The 13,183-nt window shown below is 41.0% G+C and overlaps 1 non-coding gene across 1 annotated transcript; it reads right to left on the bottom strand.

The window, feature by feature from the left end:
* Positions 1–2,425: 2,425 nt before the first annotated feature.
* LOC141669798 (small nucleolar RNA R71) lies at positions 2,426–2,532 on the bottom strand. Its single transcript, XR_012554056.1, has one exon. It is a non-coding gene; the product is annotated as a small nucleolar RNA R71 (small nucleolar RNA).
* Between the last annotated feature and the right edge of the window lie 10,651 nt (positions 2,533–13,183).

The following is a 13,183-nucleotide window of genomic DNA, read 5'->3' as shown; positions in this document are numbered from 1 at the left end:
TTTGTACCTAGAATTTTTATTCTTTGTATAATCATGTGATTGCCTTGTGGATAGTTGAGTCATAATAATTGGTCTAGTTTCGAAGCATATCTGTTAAGCATCTGCACACACCACGTTTCTGGCTGTATGTTCGTTTGCATGAGTTTATTGATCTTTAGTCGCCTAACTGCACTTGTTGAGATGTTGCAATTTGGTTGGTTTGTTCGTAGTAAGGGGGATCGCTGCATTTTCATATAGATTGCATTCATGCATGTTTTTATTTGTTTTTGAGTTTGTGACGCTTGAGGACAAGCATCGATTTAAGTTTGGGGGTGTGATAAGTGGCATTTTATACCACTCAGAACATCTTAAAATGGCTTAAATGGGTGCCTTGAAATCAAGTATTTTGTGTATTTGATGCGTTTTTCTAGTGTTTATGCATTTCAGGGTATTGGTTGCATTTCGGAGGAGTAATCATCAAGAATAAGCCTTGGCATGTGTTCGCTATTGCGAGAGGAAAGAAATGGGCAGATTACGGCGAAGAAACGGAGCAAACTCAGGAATTTTCCAGAAGGGTCCTGAGCGCCCGCGCAGAAAGCTGAGCGGCCGCGCAGAAAGCTGAGCGCCCGCTCAGCTATGCTGAGCGGCCGCGCAGGGTCGGGAAAAAAAGACAATTTATTTTAGGACTTCTACTTCTGTTTGGCTTCCACTTCTATGTAATCTGAGTTTTATGGGACTATTATATAAGTAGATTTAGAGACGTTTTCACGAGAGAGGATCGTGGTATTAAGCAAGGAGCGAAGGAGATAAGGAGGAAGACCGTTTTAGCACACAGCAACGAAGAGGAAGCATATTTTCTTGTGATTCTTGTTTTGTTGTAACGTTGGATGCTAGTTTTCTTACTTTGAACCTATTTACTCTTGTGACGTACTCTGATTTAATATAATTAGTTTAGTTATTATTTTTGTGTGTTTGTTTATCATGATTTCATATGAACCCATGATGACGATGAGTGCTATTATGGGCTAATCGTGATCATGGGGTTGCAACGGATTTACTATGGAATTCTTTAGTTAATTGTTTAATACTTTAGTGTGTGATGATTGTATGATATCTAGTATTGGTTGTGCGTATTCGTCTTATGTGCGTCGCGAACATATAAGATAGGGTGTTAATCTCTTGTGAAGCGACGGTGGATCTTGAGATTTAGAACTTGCCATGCTAGCATAGGTTCATGTACGGTGTGCATGATTAGTGGGTAACTCTAACAGTTTTATTTGCCCTGTGTAATCAAAAGGAATAACTTGTGCTTAAATAGTTGTGTTGTCAATCTCTTTAGAGATATAGGAACTCAACATAATTGATGCCTATTCAACTTCTATCTTAATTGTGGATGTTTGGTAGAATGGTATTAGTACAATGAAAGTTGGCTTTTATCAGTTTCGTGTTATTCGATTAATATCATCACTGTCACATGCTAAAGGTAATAACAATAGCTATTGAAGGAAGTAGTAATGAAGTTGTGATCTCATGAGTGTTTTAATATTGTTAATTTGAATTGTTAATTAAGTGATTAATTAAGTAGTTAATTGTAGTTAATGTTTAGTCAACAATTCTAAGTGTTAGTGTCTTAACATTGAGAAGTAATCATACATTGGTGCGTGATTTAATTAGACAATAAATTAGTCTTAGTCTCTGTGGGAACGAACTAGAAAGTATTCTATATTACTTGCAAAAGCGTATACTTGCGTGAATATTAGCGCGTGTTTTCGCCCTAACAAGTTTTTGGCGCCGCTGCCGGGGACTCGGCGTATTTGTTTAGTTTATGTACTTACCATCATTGGTCATTAGGACTCAGTGATTAGGACGTAGTAGTTACTTATTGTTTCCGGTTGTGTTTCAGGTACTTTAGCGAGCATTTATGCAAACTCGTTCTCGTACTCGCAAGAGGACTTTAGATACAGCTGAGGAGACAGACGAAGTTCTTGATATTCCGGAGAAGATAGATTTTGAAGATTCGGATTCAGGAACTGAGCGGAAAGAACCAGTAAACATGGGTGATCGTATTATTCAGGCTGATCCAGCTCTTATGGACTTTTCTCGGCCAAAAATTGATGACATTCAGTCAAGCATCCTTCATCCAGCTATTCAAGCTAACACCTTTGAAATCAAGCCGGGCACTATTCAGATGGTGCAGAATTCTGTTTCTTTTGGAGGAGCTGCGACTGAAGACCCCAACATGTACATAAGGAATTTTGTCGAGATCTGCAGCACTTTTAAGTATAATGGCGTGACTGATGAGGCTATCAAGCTGAGGCTTTTCCCATTCTCACTGAGGGACAAAGCTAAGGACTGGTTACATTCTGAACCAGCTGGGTCCATCACTACTTGGAAAGATCTTGCGCAAAAGTTTCTGGTGAAGTTTTATCCGATGGCAAAGACTGCTGCTATGAGGAGTGCTCTTACTCAGTTTGCGCAGCAACCTACAGAATCTATGTGCGAAGCTTGGGAACGCTACAAGAAAATGTTGAGGAAGTGTCCACATCATGGAATGCCCGATTGGATGGTGATCACTGGTTTCTATAATGGTTTGGGGGGCCAATCTCGGCACATGCTCGATGCTGCAGCTGGAGGCGCCTTATGGGCTAAAAGCTATACTGAGGCTTATAATCTTATCGAGACTATGGCTGCAAATGAGCATCAAAACCCAACTCAGAGGATGATGCCTGGTAAGGTAGCAAGTATTCTGGAAGTCGATGCAGCCACCGCTATTGCAGCACAGCTTCAAGCGCTGTCAATGAAGGTTGATTCTCTGGCTACATATGGAGTTAATCAAATAGGTATGGTTTGTGAGCTTTGTTCAGGTTCTCATGCTACGGATCAGTGTTCTCTTGTCAACGAATCTGTTCAGTATGTGAATAATTATCAGCGACAACAGCAGCCTGTGCCAGCTACTTATCATCCTAATAACAGAAATCATCCAAATTTTAGCTGGGGGAATAATCAGAATGCTATTCAGCCACCATATCAGCAAGGTGTGAGTAAATAGTTTAACCCACCTGGATTCCAGCAACCACAGCAGTATGCTCAAAGGCAATCATATCCTCAACAGGAAAGTATAGCTGCACCTACTAGTGCTGATTTTGAGGAACTTAAGTTGTTATGCAAGAGTCAGGCGGTTTCTATCAAGACCTTGGAAAATCAAATCGGTCAAATAGCCAATGCAGTGCTCAATCGTCAACCTGGCACTCTTTCCAGTGACACGGAAGTACCAGGCAGGAAGGAAGCTAAAGAGCAAGTCAAGGCTATTACTTTAAGGTCTGGAAAAGTTGCTGATGCTGAAAAGGCAAAAGAAGGAGAAGCTGAAATTAGAGATGAAGAAGCTAAGCAAAAGGAGAAAGTGGCGGAACCAAGGAAGATTACTGTTGAACACACTCTACCTGAGGGTAATACAGGGGAGAAACAGCTTTATCCTCCACCACCTTTTCATAAGAGATTGCAGCAACAAAAGCTGGATAGACAGTTCGGTAAGTTTCTGGAGGTGTTCAAGAAACTTCACATCAATATACCTTTCGCTGAGGCTCTGGAGCAAATGCCTAGTTATGCGAAGTTTATGAAGAGTATTCTTTCAAGGAAGGTGAAACTGGATGATCTTGAGACCGTTGCTCTCACGGAAGAATGCAGCGCTGTTCTGCAGCAAAAGTTACCGCCAAAACTGAAAGATCCAGGTAGCTTCACCATTCCTTGCACCATTGGCAAGTTGACTTTTGACAAGTGCCTTTGTGATTTGGGAGCAAGCATCAATCTGATGCCGTTGTCGATCTTTAAAAAGTTGGATTTGCCTGATCCAAAACCCACATACATGTCTCTACAATTGGCTGATCGTTCTATTACTTACCCAAGGGGCATAGTGGATGATGTGCTAGTCAAGGTGGATAAGCTCTTCTTTCCTGCAGATTTTGTTATTCTGGATTTCGAGGAAGATAAGAAGATTCCCATAATCTTGGGAAGACCTTTCTTGGCTACTGGCCGTACCTTGTTAGATGTGCAAAAAGGTGAACTTACTATGCGGGTACAAGATCAGGATGTGACCTTCAACGTATTCAAGGCAATGAAATTCCTTACAGAAGATGAGGAGTGCTTAAAAGTGGATGTGATTGATTATGCGGTTACTTCGGAACTCGATCGCATGCTAATGTCTGATGCATTGGAAAAGGCCTTAGTGGGGGATTTTGACAGTGATGATGAAGATGGCAACGAGCAATTACAATATATGAACGCTTCTCCCTGGAAGCAAAAGCTGGACATGCCGTTTGAATCTCTTGGTACTTCTGACCTCAAGAAAGCTGAAGGAAAGCTCAAACCATCAATAGAGGAAGCACATATCTTGGAGCTCAAGCCATTACCTGAACACTTGAGGTATGCTTTTTTAGGTGATGCATCTACTTTACCTGTTATTATTGCATCTGACCTTTCAGGTAGTGAGGAAGACAAGCTCTTAAGGATTTTGAGGGAATTCAAATCGGCTATAGGATGGACCATAGCAGACATCAAGGGGATCAGCCCTTCATATTGTATGCATAAAATTCTGCTAGAGGAAGGTAGTAAGCCGACTGTTGAACAACAGCGCAGACTTAATCCTATCATGAAGGAGGTGGTGAAGAAAGAAATTCTGAAATGGCTAGATGCAGGCATCATTTATCCTATTTCTGACAGTTCGTGGGTGAGCCCCGTACAATGTGTACCTAAGAAAGGAGGTATCACTGTGGTAGCAAATGAGAAGAATGAGCTCATCCCCACTCGAACAGTTACAGGATGGAGAGTATGCATGGATTATCGAAAATTGAACAAAGCCACGAGGAAGGATCACTTCCCTCTTCCGTTCATTGATCAGATGCTTGACAGGTTGGCTGGTCATGAGTATTTTTGTCTTCTGGATGGCTATTCAGGGTATAATCAGATTTGTATTGCACCAGAGGATCAGGAAAAGACTACTTTCACTTGTCCATTTGGCACGTTTGCTTTTCGCAGAGTTTCGTTTGGGTTATGTGGCACCCCGGCCACTTTTCAGAGATGTATGATGGCTATATTCTCTAACATGATTGGAAATAATTTCGAGGTGTTCATGGACGACTTCTCCGTCTTTGGACATTCGTATGATGAATGTTTGAATAATCTTCGCGCCGTACTCAAAAGGTGCGTGGAAACTAATTTGGTGCTCAATTGGGAGAAATGTCATTTTATGGTGCGTGAAGGCATTATTCTTGGGCATAAGGTCTCTAGCAAGGGTCTGGAGGTGGACAAGGCCAAGGTGGGAGTCATTGAAAATCTTCCACCACCTATTTCTGTGAAAGGAATTCGTAGTTTTCTTGGTCATGCGGGTTTTTATCGGCGATTGATCAAGGACTTTTCGAAGATATCTAAGCCGTTGTGCAATTTGCTTGAGAAAGATGTGCCTTTCAAATTTGATAATGAATGTTTGGCGGCATTCGAGACTCTCAAGAAGAGTTTGATCACTGCACCAGTTATTACAGCACCAGATTGGACAGAGCCGTTTGAGATGATGTGTAATGCGAGTGATTATGCGGTAGGTGCAGTTCTGGGACAGCGCAAGAACAATCTCTTTCATGTGGTCTACTATGCGAGTAAGACCTTAAATGGGGCCCAAATGAACTACACCACTACTGAGAAGGAGCTCTTGGCTATAGTCTTTGGTTTCGAGATATTTTGATCTTATCTGCTTGGGACTAAAGTAACAGTATTCACTGATCATGCGACCATTCGCTATTTGGTTTCCAAGAAGGATTCTAAGCCGAGACTCATTCGTTGGGTGCTCTTACTTCAGGAATTTGAGTTAGAGATCAAGGATCGAAAAGGTACTGAGAATCAAGTAGCTGACCATCTCTCTAGGTTGGAGAATCCCGAGTCTACTTCACAAGATAGGACATTAATCAATGAATCTTTTCCGGATGAGCAGTTGTTCGCAGTTCAGGAGGAAGAGCCATGGTTTGCAGATATTGTAAACTATCTTGTCAGCAATATAATGCCTCCTAATTTAACCCCAGCTCAAAAGAAGAAGTTTCTGCATGAGGTGAAGTGGTATATGTGGGATGAACCATATTTGTTTAGACAGGGAGCTGACCAGATCATCAGGAGATGTATCCCGTTCTGTGAGACGGAGGGGATATTACGAGACTGCCACTCCACGGTTTATGGTGGACACTATGGTGGTGAGAAGACGGTAGCTCGTATTCTGTAAGCAGGTTTTTTCTGGCCTACTTTATTTAAGGATGCTCATCAGTTTGTTTTAAGGTGTGATCGTTGCGAAAGAGTGGGAAATTTGACGAGAAAGGATGAGATGTCGTTAAATGTAATGCTTGAAGTCGAGGTCTTTGATGTTTGGGGAATCGATTTCATGGGGCCTTTTTGTCTCGTCCTGCAATAATCAGTACATCTTGCTGGCAGTCGATTATGTCTCAAAATGGGTAGAAGTCAAAGCTTTACCTACAAATGATGCAAAGGCAGTGCTAAATTTTCTTCATAAGCAGATTTTCACAAGGTTTGGAACACCTCGGGTAATCATAAGTGATGAAGGGTCGCATTTCTGCAACCGTAAGTTCACTTCTATGATGCAGCGTTATAATGTGAATCATCGAGTTTCTATTGCCTATCATCCGCAAACAAATGGTCAAGCGGAAGTGTCTAACAGAGAGATCAAGCGCATTCTAGAGAAGGTTGTTTGTCCGTCAAGGAAGAATTGGTCTTTAAAGCTCGATAAAGCTGTTTGGGCTTACAGAACAGCATACAAAACTCCACTTGGTATGTCCCCGTTTCAGTTGGTGTACGGTAAGGGATGTCATTTACCTGCGGAGCTTGAGCATAAGGCCTATTGGACATTGAAAAAGTTGAACCTGGATTTAGATACAGCTGGTAAGAAAAAAATGCTTCAGCTTAATGAACTTGATGAATTTCGACTTCAAGCGTACGAGAATAACAAAATGTATAAGGAAAAGGTGAAGAGGTGGCACGATAGGAAGCTACATCCTAAGTTATTCGTGCCGCGGCAACAAGTTCTCTTATTCAACTCTCGTCTACGACTTTTTCCTGGGAAGTTGAAATCGAGGTGGTCTGGACCTTTTATTGTCAAAACTGTGTTTCCACATGGAGCGGTGGAAATTTTTTAGAATGATCCGGACCCAGCATTCAAGGTTAATGGTCAGCGTTTGAAGCACTACTATGGGGACATGGCAAACCGAGAAGTGGTTAGTGCCATTTTGTTGACTACTTGAGAAAGGTATGCAACGTCAAGCTAATGACGAAAAAGAAGCGCTGCGTGGGAGGCAACCCATGATTTGTTGTTACAGGTACCCTTAGATGTTAATAACCTATCCAAAAACATAAAAAAAATCAGAAAATTGGGACTGAAAAAAAAATTTCCAGTAACCCCCTGAGCGCCTGCTCAGCTCTGCTGAGCGCCCGCTCAGCTTTGCTGAGCGACCGCTCAGGGGTCGACTGAATGAATTTTTTTTTAAGTTCAGAAAAAAAAAACCAAAAAAAATCAGAAAATTAAAAAACCTAAACATAGCCCATAAACCCACGATTTGTTCCTACTACCCCATCATTTTATCCCTCAACCCCACTCCTAATCTAATTTAACCTAATCCACACCCTATATATACATACACCTATCCTATATATCTCCCACAAACTTTCTACACTCAAACTCTCTCCAAAACATAAAAACTCAGTTCTTAAACACTTTTATTCAAGATTCAATGACACCCAAGAGAGCACGAACTATTGATAGCAGCAACACAGTCCCTACTGCTGATTCATCGAGGGGTACTGCTGCAAGGCCTCTGTTGACTGACAGAGCTGCGGAGGAGGAGTACACTAGGATTTTGGGGAAGCCGATTTTGAAGGAGAGAGGGTTTTTACCATCGGGGAGGGATGGTGAGTTGCTACCCATGATTGCAGAGAAGGGGTGGATAGCTTTTTGTGAGTCACCCGAAGCAGTGCCGATGAGTGCGGTTCGCGAGTTCTATGCGAACGCAAAGGCCGAGAAGAATGGGTTTTCTGTGGTCCGAGGGCTGACGGTTGATTATCACCCAGCGGTGATTCACCGTGTGATTGGACAGTGAGAGAGGAAGCCCGAGGAGGAGAACTGGAATGAGAAGACTGCTGAGGATTTTGACTTGGATTTGATTTGTGCGACTCTCTGTAGGCCGGGCACAGTTTGGACCTTCAAGACCGGCACTAATGAGTATCGTCACTTCCCGACAATCGCTATAAACAGGTATGCCCGTGCATGGAATGCATTTATTTGTGCTAATATTTTGCCTTCTTCGCATGCACACGAGGTCACAGTTGAGAGAGCACAGTTGTTGTGGGGAATTCTTCATAAGGAGTACTATGTGGACCTTGGTGAGTTTATCTACCAAGGAATTCTGAAGTTTTTGAGGGGAGCTAAGCATATGAACATCCCTTATGCATCCACGGTTACGAAGCTTTGCCGAGCAGTAGGAGTGAACTGGCCGGCTCATGAGCAGTTGCAGTTGCCGGCAGCTCCGATTGATTCTGGGACTCTGAACGGGATGCAGGAGTGGACCGGTGGTGAGCCCGAGGAGCATGGGCTGGGTTATCGTCTTCCAGGAGGGCGTCCAGCACGAGGTGCTACTATGGCTAGGCCTAGGCGTGATGAGGCTGGTTCTTCGAGAGCTTAGGAGGGTGCTGGGATGGCTGATACCCAGTATAGGAGGCTTTTACGGCGGATGAATGCCATGTACGAGATGCAGAGCAGGTTTGCTCAGGAGCTCACCCTTGCATTAGGGACTGCTTTTCGGGGCCTTGGAGCTGATATCCAGTGGCCAGTTTTTGGTGAGGACTCTGCATACCCGCCGCCTGATACTCCACCCACTGAGGGTGATGATGATGATGACTCCGAGTAGGTATACCATGTGTTCCTTTCTACTACCTTCACTGGGGACAGTGAAGATTTTAAGTTTGGGGGTGGTAGTTAGAGAACATTTTGTGTGTGTCATATAGTTGCATATTCATGATAGTTTAGTTCATATAGTTGCATAATTTATGCCATATAGTTTTTTTATAGCTTTATTTGTTTATCATGTCATATAGCTCATGCATTTACCATGATCCCTTCTGCGATGATTTATCAACTGAATTGTGATATTGATACGAGTGTAGTGATAGCATTAAAGTGATATTGAGTCGTGTAGGTTGATATGCATGCTAGAAGCACTTGTAGTTTCACTAAGTCTTAGAGAATGCTTAAGGGCTAGATTGTTGTTATAATTTGATTATTTTCAAGGTTAATCTATTTATTATCCTTAGAATTCGATAATAGGTTCTTAGTGATAAAGGCATGAAAAAGAAAAAAATGGAGTAAAAAAATGGAATTTGTTGCTAGTTGTGGCTAGGCGTCAAATAGCTAGTAGCCGGCTCGCATGTTATGCGAGTAGTCTAGGGTTGAGCAAGATGGAGCGAAACGCACTTGCTCAGAAATTTAAAAAAAAAAATTGTGGTGTTTATGCATAATTGATCACGAGTGGGCTCTTTGGTATTCGAGTTATTAAGTTCTTAGGGGACTTTCTGCCTAGTGACCTAAGGCTTTTAGAGTCTGGGATCCGCTAACCTAATGCTCGCTACATGGATACCATTATATAAGTCTTTTGTGGACCTCACTCATTGCACGGTCAAATAAGCATTGTTGTTGTGAATAAAAAGCATGATTCCGTAATAAGCTCCAGAATTCTTGTAGTGTGTTATGCCACTTTGTGCCTAGAATTTTTATTCTTTGTATAATCATTTGATTGCCTTGAGGATAGTTGAGTCATAATAATTGGTCTAGTTTCGAAGCATATCTGTTAAGCATCTGCACACACCACGTTTATGGCTGTATGTTCGTTTGCATGAGTTTATTGATCTTTAGTCGCCTAACTGCACTTGTTGAGATGTTGCAATTTGGTTGGTTTGTTCGTAGTAAGGGGGATCGCTGCATTTTCATATAGATTGCATTCATGCATGCTTTTATTTGTTTTTGAGTTTGTGACGCTTGAGGACAAGCATCGATTTAAGTTTGGGGGTGTGATAAGTGGCATTTTATACCACTTAGAACATCTTAAAATGGCTTAAATGGGTGCCTTGAAATCAAGTATTTTGTGTATTTGATGCGTTTTTCTAGTGTTTATGCATTTCAGGGTATTGGTTGCATTTCGGAGGAGAAATCATCAAGAATAAGCCTTGGCATGTGTTCGCTATTGCGAGAGGAAAGAAATGGGCAGATTACGGCGAAGAAACGGAGCAAACTCAGGAATTTTCCAGAAGGATCCTGAGCGCCCGCTCAGCAATGCTGAGCGGCCGCGCAGAAAGTTGAGCGGCCGCGCAGAAAGCTGAGCGCCCGCTCAGCTATGCTGAGCGGCCGCGCAGGGTCGGGAAAAAAAGACAATTTATTTTAGGACTTCTACTTCTGTTTGGCTTCCACTTCTATGTAATCTGAGTTTTATGGGACTATTATATAAGTAGATTTAGAGACGTTTTCACGAGAGAGGATCGTGGTATTAAGCAAGGAGCGAAGGAGATAAGGAGGAAGACCGTTTTAGCACACAGCAACGAAGAGGAAGCATATTTTCTTGTGATTCTTGTTTTGTTGTAACGTTGGATGCTAGTTTTCTTACTTTGAACCTATTTACTCTTGTGACGTACTCTGATTTAATATAATTAGTTTAGTTATTATTTTCGTGTGTTTGTTTATCATGATTTCATATGAACCCATGATGACGATGAGTGCTATTATGGGCTAATCGTGATCATGGGGTTGCAACGGATTTACTATGGAATTCTTTAGTTAATTGTTTAATACTTTAGTGTGTAATGATTGTATGATATCTAGTATTGGTTGTGCGTATTCGTCTTATGTGCGTCGCGAACATATAAGATAGGGTGTTAATCTCTTGTGAAGCGACGGTGGATCTTGAGATTTAGAACTTGCCATGCTAGCATAGGTTCATGTACGGTGTGCATGATTAGTGGGTAACTCTAACAGTTTTATTTGCCCTGTGTAATCAAAAGGAATAACTTGTGCTTAAATCGTTGTGTTGTCAATCTCTGTAGACATATAGGAACTCAACATAATTGATGTCTATTCAACTTCTATCTTAATTGTGGATGTTTGGTAGAATGGTATTAGTACAATGAAAGTTGGCTTTTATCAGTTTCATGTTATTCGATTAATATCATCACTGTCACATGCTAAAGGTAATAACAATAGCTATTGAAGGAAGTAGTAATGAAGTTGTGATCTCATGAGTGTTTTAATATTGTTAATTTGAATTGTTAATTAAGTGATTAATTAAGTAGTTAATTGTAGTTAATGTTTAGTCAACAATTCTAAGTGTTAGTGTCTTAACATTGAGAAGTAATCATACATTGGTGCGTGAGTTTAATTAGACAATAAATTAGTCCGAGTCTCTGTGGGAACGAACTAGAAAGTATTCTATATTACTTGCGAACGCGTATACTTGCGTGAATATTAGCGCGTGTTTTCGCCCTAACACTTTGCCGCATTGACAATAGTAAAAAAAATGTTTTTAAAAATATTTTTTTCCGTATGCATGATGTCAATTGAATATTGTAAACTATGTGATGACCGATAAGGGAGTTCGTAAAAGATTGGGACATGAGTCTAATGATGCTCTTCCCCGTATCCGACACTCCTTGCCTTCGAATTAGTCTTTCCGGGTGGCGGAAAAACTAAACCATCATGTAATTCCTTAACACCCTTATCGGACAAACGACCACGAAACAATCTTCTTTCTTCGTTATCAAAAAAATTACTTTTTTGACGGAGTGGATCATTTGATTCAAGGAATATTCGGTTCGTGCCATAGAAACTATATTTTCCACAATATTTTAATTGAAACCCTTGCACGCTTCCAAGACACACTTGACATCCCATCTTTCCTTTGCCCGACCACCCACTTATCATACTCATAGCGGGATAATCACTAATTGTCCACATAATAGCCCCTCTCATTGTAAAATTTTGTTTCGAAGATTGGTGGTATGTCTTCACCCTGGTATTCCACAATATCTTCAATTTATCGATGAGAGGCCTTAGACAAACGTTAATATCTTTTCCAATACTATTTGGACCCGGAACTATATCGGTCATGAACATATAAGGATTTTTCATACACATCGATGGTGGAAGATTGTAGACAACTATCACCACGGGCCACACACTATATGTTTTTTTCCCGGTAGGGCCAAAAGGGTTGAAACCATCGGTCGCAAGACCGAGCCTTATGTTACGAATCTCTTGAGCAAATGAAGGATACTGATGGTCAAAATTCTTCGACTCTTCTCCATCTGCGGGATGACTTATTTATCCATCTCTCACATCTCTATTTTTGTACCATCTCATGTGATCGGATGTATGTCCCGACATATATAAGCGTTGTAATCGAGGGATCAAAGGAAAGTGTCTTAAGATTTTTTTTGCTATTTTTTTACCATCTTTCCTAGAAACATCTCGATAACGATCTTCACCACATATATCACACACAACTTTATCCTTGTCATCTCCACAAAATAACATACAATCATTCTCACATAAATCAATTTTTTCATATTCAACCCTCAAATCCTTCATAATTTTTTTCATTGCATAATAACTTTCGGGTAATGTATGTTTTTTTGGCAACACATCTGTAAGAAGTTTAAGCAAACTATCAGAAGCTTTATTACTACAATGCGAGTTATTTTTTAATTCCAATAATTTCGTGGTAAAGCTTAATCTTGTGTACTTTGTATTGCCGGGATAAATAGGTGCTCCAATTTCAACAATAACCTCGTATAATTTTTTAGCACTATCATTTGGAGCTTCTTCTACATTCATAGTTCCCGTATCCGTAGTTTCATAAAATTGATAATTTTCACCGGCTAAATCATGTAACATCGCATTCAAATCTACCGGTTCTTCTACTCTCGAAGGTTCCCGAACACAATAACGGTGATGTGATGTTCGACTACGTTTTCTTCCTATTTTTTCACCGTGCGACGTCCACACGGTATAACCCTCAAGCATCCATTTAGTGAGTAAATGAAATCTAACATCATCAATCTTTAACCAATTCAAATTTTTACAACGTTTACACGGACACTTCATTGCACCATCTTCCATTCC

This window comes from Apium graveolens, chromosome 6 (genome assembly GCF_009905375.1).
Source record: "Apium graveolens cultivar Ventura chromosome 6, ASM990537v1, whole genome shotgun sequence".
NCBI classification, from domain to species: Eukaryota; Viridiplantae; Streptophyta; class Magnoliopsida; order Apiales; family Apiaceae; genus Apium; species Apium graveolens.
This window is presented reverse-complemented; position numbering and strand designations above follow the sequence as displayed.